A 12,261-nucleotide genomic window follows, 5' to 3' on the forward strand; every position below is an offset into this window, starting at 1 on the left:
CACCTGCAAACCAGCAGCACCTGCTTCTGAAGAAGTATATCAGGGTGTTTGCTGGAAATCTTTTCTTCAAGAGAAGAGTGACCTGACCTTGCTTATGGGTCATATCCAAATCGAAGCACAAGCTAAGGTGGCATGTTCAGAACAGAAAGTGAAAGAAGAAGGAAGAAAAGCATGACTTGTCTCTGTATTTATCCTAAAGCCAGAAATCAAAGTTGTTCTTTGTGCCATCATTATGTAATACATAAGTTACAAGAAGACAGCATTGTTTTTCCCTCTAGTTGCTCACTTCTTTGCAAAACCAAGTAAAATATATTATTTATTTTATTTTTACATCACTTTTACATTTTTTTATAAAAGTCTACTTCATAAACTAGCATTCTAGAAAGTTTTTATTTTTGCTTTGAACCCAAGGAAGAAATCTACCAAGTTAGTTCCTTGTATCTCAGAGAACTATTGCAAGATCTTTGTGGAGAACATGTGAGAAGTGACATGCCAACTTTTGTTCTGTTTAAGCATACTGTACCTGAAGCCAGACCTGTGCAAGAAATGAAGATCAGAGCCTTTTACTTAGAGGTCCTGAAAGAAAGTAAGAAAGGAAAAAAAAAATGAAAGAAAGAAAGAAAGAAAGAAAGAAAGAAAGAAAGAAAGAAAGAAAGAAAGAAAGAAAGAGAAAGAAAGAAAGAAAGAAAGAAAGAAAGAAAGAAAGAAAGAAAGAAAGAAAGAAAGAAAGAAAAAGAAAGAAAGAAAGAAAGATCAGCTGTCAAGAGCAAATCAACAAAAAGTAGATATAAATCTAACTGGTGAGCTGAACTCATGCCTAAATAGTTTGTCTATGATGATATTATCAGAAATATAATGAATTGTTAACTTCCTTTAATTCCAGTTTTAAAAGTGGCTGTGGTAGGACAGTTAACTAAAACAAAAGGTCCTTGTAATAAAGTTGTGCTCCTAAATACAGATCATGGAGTCAATTAATGTTTACTTAAGTATTTGTCGTCTAAAGCAGGAGCAAAGAAAACCATCAACATAACCAAAAGCTTTTGTGACACCAATTTGCATCCAGATCCATGAGCATGTTTTATTTATTTTCAATCAGGATCAATCAGGAAGGAAAATAATCAATGAAGTTGCACTCATGAGTGGTATTTGGCCATCTGGGGGCCCCAGTTTCTCTCGGCCTACATTGGAGGCAAGGAAAAAAATTTTTTCAAGAGCACGGAGGAGCTCCATATGGTTGAGATCAAAGGTGTTGCTGGGTGCATGGTTCTGCTTTATTGCCAGGCACTGCTGTTAATTAGAAAACAAGATCAGAGGCAGTATTAAAATCCAATTAAATTGATATGAACAGATTGCCAAGTGATGTTCACTAATGTATAATTGAGCACCATGCAAATTTCGGTGGCTGCCTTTTGTTTTTTCTCCTCTCACTCTGGAATGAATGATGAAGCTATGAAGTTTTTCCTCATTGTAAAAGATAAACAAGTTAATGCACTGATCTAGGGGGTATTGCTTCAGTGATTGATGAAAATGAGAGTGGAATATTAACGTGTGACTTTTGGGGCTTCTATTATAATCTTATTTTGTTCGTCCTTCTTTTATTATTGTTGTTGTTGTTTTTCTTGTTATGGTGGTATCCAAGTACATGCTCAGATCCTTCATCGTTCCATCATTTCACATACAGAGAAACTTCCTTTGGAGCTGGAGATTTGATTCAAACAATTACAAAACCATGAATATTTCAAGCGACAGGCCTGCTACTGCTGGAAATTAACTTTCCAAGAACTATATGGACTTTATACCGTATATCTTTGTTTAGAATCCACAGCTTCTATTAAATTTAATTACTTCCCTGTGCAGCTTTATATTGAGGGCGACTTCAAAACGAGGGCAGCAGCTATTAAATTTAATTACTTTCCCCTGCGGCTTGCATAGTAAAGGTGCATGGTTAAGGTGCAGCTATTAAACGAGGGTAGCTTCTAAACAAAGATATACAATATTTATACCATATATATTTCCTTTTCCCTATCTATCTGAATTTAATATATACACTTTTTGTGTGTATGAGTGCATATAATGCAGGTATGTAGCTAAGTGAAATTATTAAATGCAAAAAAAAAGTTTTAAACTGAACTGTGTAATACCCTGACTGCATTTCTGTTTCTTTTACTCTTTGAATGCCTCACATGGTTGCAGTCACAATTCTCATAGATTTCAATGTGACCAGTCTTAATACAGAACAAAATGCCAGGATGTAAAATTAACTGAAAAAGCTGAAGTTTTTTGGAAAGAATGCATTTTTGTGTAGAACTTACCCTAAGGAATAAATGGGGATAACTGGCACCCTTGCAAACCTGATATATTAATATCATTGTGTTTTATCTAATCTATCATTTGTTAACTGTGATGTAAATGCTGGTTTTGAAAACAGGATCAAAGGTAACACATAAAAGAACAATAAATTGACCAAGGCAGTGTCTGACATGGTGTTCATGAGGTATCTGTGAAGCTTTCAGAAACTGTTTAAATTCCATTAAAAGAAGAAGACATTTAATTAAATAATGTTAGTCGTACATGTGAGCAGGTTCAGATTCAGGCTGTTGCAGCTGTGCTTGCAGAGGGATATGAAGTTGTGTTTGTGTCACCTGTGCTCCTCAGTGCAGGGAGCACAGTGCAAGTGATGCGCTGAGTGTAGGGAGAGGGGAGGGTGGGCACCAAACTGTTCGGGGTTTCACCTCCTCGTTCCATTTCAGATAAACTCCAAGAGGCGTTAGGCTGTCAATACAAACTCCTCCCAGTGCGCCCCATACCACTTCCACTTAATGCACCCACCTCCTTCACAAAGCAGAGAGCAGTGTAGGAGTTTGTGTAGCATCTCTATCTTAAAACTTCATGACATTCCTTGGAAAAAATTCATTTAAAATGTTGGAAACTCTGTAAGAGTAAAGCAAATGAAGAAGCTGTGATATGTTTTATGCACTTCAAAATTATTTTGAAGAACTTCATGCCAACCCATCATTAGTGGAACAGGAAATAGTGCTTAGAAATTCCTGAAGTTTATGCCCAAATATTTTAAAAGTAGCTTTATGGAAACAGGGAATTTATACAGCTCACTACTTACTCCCAAGTAAAAAATGTGCTTTTAAATCAAGGACTGGAATTATGATCAGAACAAAACCTACGTGTTTAATATTCTGCATGCAAGCATGGTGTTATAAATGTTTTGTTACAAGTTTGTAAAAATTAAAAGGGCCTTAAAAAAGGAAAAAAAAAAATAAGGAAAAACCTTGTATTTATTTTTACATTTTTTTCTCTTTTTTTCAAAAATTGAAGGAATATGAAATGAAACATGAAAGACATTTTCCTTAGATTAGTATTACTGTTTTGGGGAATTGAGGATTTCTCTTTGTCCTTCCCTTCCATTTTGCTAATCATTTTTTCTGTTTCTCTTTCTTCAGGTAAAGTGTGTAGAAAGAAATACAGGAAAAAGTGTCAATGGGAGGAAGAAACTACTGCTATGAAAAATGCTTTTAAAATCTGTCATGTTTTTTTTCCAGCAAAAATACAATACCTGAGAATATTGCACCAAAAATATAAAAGAGTAAATTAATAAGAAAACCTTTATAATGCATACTTACGTCCTTTATATTTCTGCTTTATTGTAGAATGCTCCTGTAGAAACCATCGTGACACCTCATTGGAAAATTATTGCTCTAACATTTCCTTGCCTAACAGAGAGTTTTAGTTAAGGTACTAGTCAGCCATGCTAGAGGAACCATGACTTATTCCTTTCCAAATGCCTAAGCCCAGTACAAGGACTTCATTGAGAAATGGATTTTGCTAGTAACCAGCAAAGGAGATGAATCCCAGTCCTGAACTAGACACACCATGGGCTTTCTCTTTGCAGGTTAGGAGCTACAGTGCAATGCAAACAAAGTAAGAGTTTTGTCTCAGGGCACTTTTCCTCTCTTCTGTCCTTTGGAAAAAATCATGTTTAATTATTTATTTTCTGTTTATACAGCTTTTGGGTCCTTTGATCCTTTAATTACTGTAATACAGAAAAGGGGAAAAAGAATGAAGAGAAGGAGAAATTAGTGGAAGAAAGACAATGAACTGTGTTAGTCAAGAAAAGTGATCATCAATTTCCCCACTGTTATATTAATGTGGTGTCTGAGACACCAAATTTCCTTCCAAAGCCTGCAGAAGGAGATGACAGCTGTTACAGATGTGTGATGGTCTTGCAGCAAGTCTATGCTACTGGTTGTAATTTAGCCATAGTAGCACTGTGGTCACAGAGGTTAACCCAGTTAACTCATTTCAAATTAGCTGGGTCTTTCTGCATAGCATGGCACTGAGCAATGAACACTAGCCTGGAGGAGCATTTCTGCATGTGAAAACATGTACAAATGTGGACCTTTTGAAAGAGACCACTGAATTTTATAATGATGAGGGAAAAGAGAGCTGGGGAGATCACATGCCTAGCTGTGGTAAAAGTGACATTTGCAGTGATAACAATACTAATTCCTCACATCTAGAAAACAGGATTTGTTATATCATCATATCATATGAACCCAGGTCTATTAAGTAAAAGTCCATATGCTGATTTTGATGTATTCTGAATGCTCTTCCATTTTCAAACAGTAACAAGATGTGTTTTCTGGCTATGTGAAGGTAGTGGCATTGATCTCAGTTTTTTTGTTTGTTTGTTTTGGTTTGGTTTTTTTGTTGTTTTTTTTGTTGTTTGGTTGGTTTGGTGTTTTTGTTTGTTTGTTTGTTTGTTTGTTTTTTGTTTTTTTCCACTGAGTAAAGCAGCTAGATCCAGGGAAAGACTTTGTGTTGTTGTATGTCCCTCCATCTCTAGGGTCAAATGTAGAGAATATGCTTAAAGGACTCCAGAGTGGAAATAAAGGTCATTTTTTCATAACTAGTCAACATAGCAATTGGTGTAGGTACAATGGACAAGGTCTTTTTCACTTTTTCAGTGCAAGTGTTTCCCTTTTAACTTTATACTTCATTGTCATCCAAGCTTTACATATTGGATGACAAGGATAAATTAATACTACTCTGTCAGTGGCTCTGCTGTGAAGTTTGCCTTTAACAGAAAGCTAACTGCTGATCTTTAGACACAAAGCTCAGGAATCTATCAGCAGAGTTCAAAATTAGCTGAGATCTTATGGCCTGAGGCCACCCTGGTAACTAATGGCAATTTTACAATCATTAGTTTTTGCTTGATGGGCCAGCAGTAAGTGGGACCACGATCATGACCCAAATCTAAGAAAAAGGCCTCGAGGCCCAGCTTTTTGTCAGATTATGGCTTTACTTACCTAAGCTGGTTTTATCTTATTATAGTGTGTAAGCTATGGTAAGCTTGATACAGACAGGATGGAAGAAAAGAAATCGACCCAACCTTAGCAGGGTATTAATCACAAGCAAAAGACTGGGAGAAGGGATCTGCGGTATAAATCAGTGCCATCCCTGCTGGTCACTACTTGATGAATTACAGATTTGAATCCAATTTTGCCTTATCATATTCATTTGGAGATTGTCAAACACAGTAAATAAGGCAAAGGATTTCTATTTTGAAAATATGTTTCCAAGCTGAACACTAGTTTATATATTTTACTCATAGTGTACTTTTAGAAAGTTTACAGAGAAGATGAGCTCCTCTAAATAAAAAGAGTTCCAGTCATTACTTCTGGGATGATGTTTAAATTTTCAGTTTATCACTGCATAATGTGCAAACTTCTATGGAGCAAAAATGGCACCTTGCTTTCAATTTACCAGTTGCTTTTCAATTGCAAGGGACCAAGAAATAATTTCTTAGTTGAGAAAATAAGGAAATTTCAATGCCGAATAATTTCAATTAAAGCAAAATCAGTATTTTTTGTATTTTTTAAGGCCTCGCAGGAGAGAAACTGATTTCCCAACCATCTCTAATTTAAAAAAAATTACTATGACAGAGCATGAGCCTTTATGCAACTGCTTCTGCCCTTCATAGAAAAGTAAAGCATCAGGTTTCAGAGGTGCTCATAACATATTTCCAAATATTGCAACTTCCCTTTTTGCTGTTTCTGCTAAGCTCAAAAGATCTCAGTTTTACTAACACTTCTCTTTGAAAGTTCCAGGCTTTGGGTGGAGGGACAGATTGACTACTGGAAAGAGTGATGTTGGGGGGGAAACTGACTCCCAAATGATGCATACAAGAGGATCATAAGCAAGGAAAAGAGTGATGGGACCTCATGGGAAATAGTATCTAAACAGTACTAGTACAGGAAAGGGGGTGTTTATGTTGTATCCTTTCCTACTAGAAAAATCCAGGCCACGGTTACTGGCAAGTAGAGAGAGAGGATGGAAAGTGTGGACTTGGAGGAATGAGATACAATTCTTGTCACTGATCTCATGCATAAATTTTTTTCAGTAATTTGGTTTCTTCAGCTGTAAATAAAATTAAATTCTATCTATCTGTCTGTCTATCTATCTAATACCTCAGAACTGTAAGAATTAACATTTGTAAAGTATCGTGTCACACAGGACTATAAGACAACACAAGTACAAGTTGCTACTGACACCAAAATTCCAACAGGGATTTTCTCCTTACATACCTAGGCTGAGCTATGCAGTGCTTATCAAACCAAATATTACAGTCTCCTTCTATTTCCCAATCTCAATAAGCTATTTGCTTTACTCAATTCTTTGTGCTTGCTTTGTCTCATCCCCACCGTTTCAATAACTTCTGTCTTACTGCTGAATTGTAAATTTTGGGGAGGCCAGGATATTCATTTTTTTCTCATTCTGTTTCTTCAGGACAATAATAATTTGATCCATAGTTTTCCTTCAGATACAACAAGAACAACAGCATTGGTAAAGAGAAGAAAACAAAACTATTTCAATAGCATAACCAGACAAGTAGAAAAATAATCCTGATCATCACGAGGCAAAGGATGTGTCATTGTGTCCCTTTTGTGTGAGATTGTACTATTTTTATTTAAATATGTTTGCAATGACAGATAGTTAAAAAAATTTCTGACTTGGCAAACCCCAGTGGTATTGTTCATGTGAACTTTGTCCACATTTGGGTGCAATATATTGTTCAAAAATTTCAAAAAAGAGACATTTTCAATAGCCCAGACCCACTATAAAAGTGTCCAGAAAGTAAATTGTCAGAAAGAAACAGGCAATGGACACTGTGGCAACAAGTGTGACCCAAAGTCCTTTTCCTACCATAATGACACCTAATGGCATCATGTTCACACATGGGAATACAGGCAGGTCTGTAAAGATGCCTTCTCCAGCAAGGAGAACTGGTGATCCCAGATTGCCAGAGGGCTGTTAGCACATCAGCTGCAGGGAATCAAATGTGGAGTGCTGAAGTGGGGAAAACTTTAATCCAGTACTTGAAACTTTCCTACTAGAACTAGGAAAGAGGTCAACAAAGTCACTGATTGATTTGCTGTCCTTAAAATTATCACCTCGTAGAAGTTCTGGTTCTGTAACATCCGTTACTAGACTGGTTTATTCTCCTGGATCTTGTTTGAGTATAAAACCAGTGAACATTTATTTTTGTCACTCACAGAGGAGCTAGGACTGTGAACTCACACAAGAGTGGGTTTATTGAGAAAGTGGTTGCCATTCAAAAGTTGAACTGTGGTTCAGCTATTTTGGAGAAACACAAGCAGATGACAGTGCTTTTCTTCATAGTGAATATGCTTGATGGCTATTGCAACAAAACTGAAGATTTATCTAAATGATCATGCATGTTCTGGTATCTGGGGGATGATGTGAGGAAGGAACAAGGATGTCAGGTGAGACAGGTGAAAACATTTATAAGAGGTGATAAATGTTTTCAAAATAATTCTGTGTCATAAATAAAACTACTCACCTGTACTAGAACATTTTCAAGCAATAAATGAACACAGTGACTGATGCTGAAATCAAAGTGAGGCATCTCTTACTTACACACCCTACCCACACATTTTGTTGGGTTCAGAAACACCAGCCTGATCTCAGTGGTCTGATCTCAGATCCACTCACCTACTCCCAGCCTTGGAAGGCAGGGCAAAATTGGTAGCTGCTGACTAAGTAAACCATGTGGGAGTATGTCATTGAGACACAGATGGTATTAGTCCTCCAAAACTAATGAGAGCTTGGCAATCACGAGGGGGACAGGAACTGGGGGAGTCGTGGCTAACCCCAAACAGAGAGGTAGAACTCAGCAGTGGATTCCAGGAGAAAGAAACCCAGTTACTGAAGATGGATTTTCTGCAATTTTTCCATGTTTGTAAGATTAAGTAAAATGGATTGTTTAAAAAAATTACTGAATCAACTTTTCTTTTTTCAAATGACAGAGATCTTTTAAAAGGAAAGTCACAATCTGCTGGTGTTGTCAATCTCCCCTAGTTCTCATAAGAGGTAAAAGTCATAAAGCCAGGACACAATTTGCAGTACCATCAACTACCAGTTTTGCCTGCTCCATAGAAATTGGTAGTTGCACCAGCCAACCTTCCTGATATTTCAATAGTTCCCTTTCCTGGAGACATTCTGTCCTTTTGATTTTGGGGGGATGAGTTTGATCTTGTGATCCAAGTACCGGGTGAGGAACCCACAGTGATTTCTTGGATGGCTGAGGAGGAGAGGGGCCCATTGCTTTCAGCAGAGCTTCAGTTTCTTTGACTCCAGACTCATTTCCTCATAAAAGCAGACCTGGAGGGATGAGTCAACAGCCATTGAGGGCAGTGGAGAGATTCTCATCAATTTCGTTGGAGGCTTGCCCAGACTCTAATTAAACAAGTAAATGGCATTCCTAACAAGGCTACAAAAAAAAACCCTCACTAACTGCTTCAGAAATACCTAGAAAATGGAAATGAACAAATTACTCCAGGAAGAGTGGTGGTAATCAGTGATAGGAAAATCTTTGGAGAAGCTTGAAAGTTTTTTTTCAAACATTATTTTTAGCAGCCACCCTAGAAATTCCTGACTTTTTCTACATAATTTTGAATTCTGCTCTTGTATTGTTTATCCCTGCAGTTATCTGCTTTCGAATATGGATGAATCTGCTGATTGAAAATTAAATATAAATATCTATGTGCTTTATATATTTAGTAACAAACATATATACACATATGTACTGTGTATTTCCATTGTTGCCTGGGAACAAAATGCCTATTTTTAGTTAATATCAGGTGATTTTAATTTACAAGAACTACCTTGCCTCTCAGCATTTTAAAGAGCATACACAGAGGCACCTGCATGCTTCTAACATTTGATGTATCATTAAATATGCCTTCTCACATTTGGCACATAAACCCTGATAAAGTTTCACCTTTTAACAAAATAAATGACTCAATTAACAAGATGAAAAACAGCAGTGTGGTGGCAGACCCTCTTGGTGGCAAAAAAAAAAGGATAAAAAAGAATTATCTCAGCAGGGTGTTAATACAAGGAGCGCCACAACACACAGCAGGCACCTGGTTTGAGTGACAGCCACCCAGCAAAGCTGACAGATTTGTCAGCTTGCTGACCGCTGGCTTGAGTCTCTCACACCACCCTAGGAATAAATTGTTGCTCAGGAATGGCTGGGCAAGCACTCACTCGTCTCTGTTAATCTAATTGAATTTTTTCAAGATGTTTTCATTTTTATCTGTTCCTCCGTGGCATCATCCGTTCCTGGAGCAGCAAATTTTGGCACCCTTGGATGACTAACTTCCTCATAGTGGTTCTGTCTTTTGAAGGAAGGTACAGATCCAGATACAGGGCCAAACTCATCTCTTAGCTGCCAGGGCTTGAACTGAGGTACAGTTGGACCTACCATAAGAGAAAGTTTTTTTCAAGGGGACTGTAGCTTAGAACATCTGTATTCTGTTTCAACTTAAGAGCCCAGCTGTCAGGGAGCACTGTGCAAGCATGACATATTTACTATGACCAGAAACAAAGTAGAGAAGTGGAAAATTGTTATCCCTTTCCTTAAAGTGGACATTGGTCTTTGGCAAACTTCTTATATGCTAGCCAATGGGAAATTAGGAGACCAATATGAATGCACATGGAGAAAGCTGGAACTTTGATGCAAGGGCAGTTCAGGATTGTCAGGTATGGAAGACTCTGCCAATCAGCTTAAAGCCTTGCTAAGCAAAGATAGCCTTATTTAAAGAAGAGATAATCAGGAGTTGCACAAAATCAATCTGCTGAATATCACAGTTTCTGAGGTTAGTAGATGCAAAACCACAACTTCTATTGTATAATCAGGCATGTGCCTACATGAATGACATCTTTATAATTGTATGCTGAATCTCTCCATGTGTTGCATATCATTAAGCACCCAGAATATGTGTAATCAGTCTAGATCTAGGAGCTACCATTTACAAAGTTTTTTTAAAGCATGACATACAAAACTAAATATGTTCAGGGTTGACGCAATGCTGATCTCCCAAATGCTACCAAAAAAGGGCAGATTGCTTCTAATAAATCCCTTGAGATATTACATAGCAGTCTTAATGTTGGATCTGCTCTGAGATACTGAATTCTGACCAAAGGAAGATTCAACTAAAATAGCTTGATGATAGTTTTTACTTGTGTAAGACATATTCACTTGTATCTGTGCATCAAAAAAGCATTAAAACTTCAGTGCTCAAAAGCCTCATTTAATTTCAAATCACAGTGCTCCTACTCACATGACAAAACACTAAGATTAGCTCTTCAGTTCCTGTGAACAAAGAATATCTATTTTCAAGCTGAGCATCTCATATTACCTTGCTACCAAAATGTATTTGTAATATTCCCCAAGAATGGACAAGTCTAGCACTTATTTAACTCAAGGCAAACAGTGTCATGATATTCTTACAGTTACAGGACTACACACTGGTTTTCATCTCAACTCTCTGTTGGGATTTTTAAAAGAATAGCTTTTTACCTTCCTTCTGCTTACAGTGGGGAAGTTCTGCTTTATCTAATGGAACCATTTTCATGAAATCAATATGGTTGTTGGTTGAAGCAGATGATATTAAAACAGAATAAGCACATATGAGTCTGACCTTCAGCTACAAGTTTTCACAATAGTTAGAGATGATCATTTCTAATATAGATTAGGATTTGCACTGCAAATTGTCAAGAAATTTCAGAATAAATAAAGGTATGCATTATTTTCCTGTCTATTCAGTAAACTCTGAAAAAAAAAAAGTAAAGTGTCTTTTATATCCTGAAGTAAATTGGTTTGTATTTGCTTTAACATTCTTATTTTACTGACACCTTCTTTAGAATAAATCTATCCACAAAACATGTGACTAGAGAGTCTGGGAATATTTCCTTAATTTCCATACAGTACACCTTCAAAAAGTATATAATGAGATGTGGAATTAATTAAATTTGATAAGTGCTTCTCAGGACTATTTCACAGTAATACTGTAAAGTAACCTGAGAGTGAAATATGGACAAAAAATGGGTATGGGTTTTATGGTAAAGGCAGTTGCATATCAATAGCCCTTAGCAGGAACTGACAAAAGTACCCTTGAAATTTGGGGAGAGGTGCTCTTAAACACAAAAGGAGAAAATTTTATTACACAAAAAATGCAAGTATTCCAAAAGTTCACATGGTACAGAAAACTTTTTCAAGAAGAAAATGTTTTCCTAAGCAAATGCTTCCCTTCATAATTTCATTTGCTCTATAATAGATTTATTATTAGGAAACAGCAGCAAATCCTTTCAGGTTTGTAACACTGTCCACAATCAAATGAAGCAACAGGTAAGTGTGGTTTAGGACAGCTAAGCATTTCAAATACTGTAGAGAATTAATTCAGTGTCATGTTTCCTGAGAAACACTACATCTTAAAGCATAGACACACAGCAAAGATGACATATTTCAAAAACTCTTTAGTTAGGAGTTATAAATAAACACATTTTTATATACATTTTCACATACACACTTAAGTAAATTAAGAAAAATTATGTATGTTATTCTGACAGATGTAATGCTCAGTATCCCTGTCTAGAAATGTTTTATTCCATACTGCAAAGACACATGCAATAAAATGTCCTGAAATCTTGACTCCATGTACATCAAAGGAAAAAATTCCTCTTGTCATTATTAATGGACCTTGTACCTATGCAACTCAGAACACTCCTAAGTAAAAGTTTATTAATGCTTAGGTCACCTGTACAAATGTGAACAAAAATAAGGCACAATTCACCACTGAATCACTACTATCATAATTATATGTGTATAGTTTTATATCAAGCTAATTATCCTCTTCACAGAACATGAATTATTGGGAAACA

The sequence above is a fragment of the Lonchura striata genome, chromosome 5 (assembly GCF_050655825.1).
Source record: "Lonchura striata isolate lonStrDom1 chromosome 5, ASM5065582v1, whole genome shotgun sequence".
Lineage (NCBI taxonomy): Eukaryota > Metazoa > Chordata > Aves > Passeriformes > Estrildidae > Lonchura > Lonchura striata.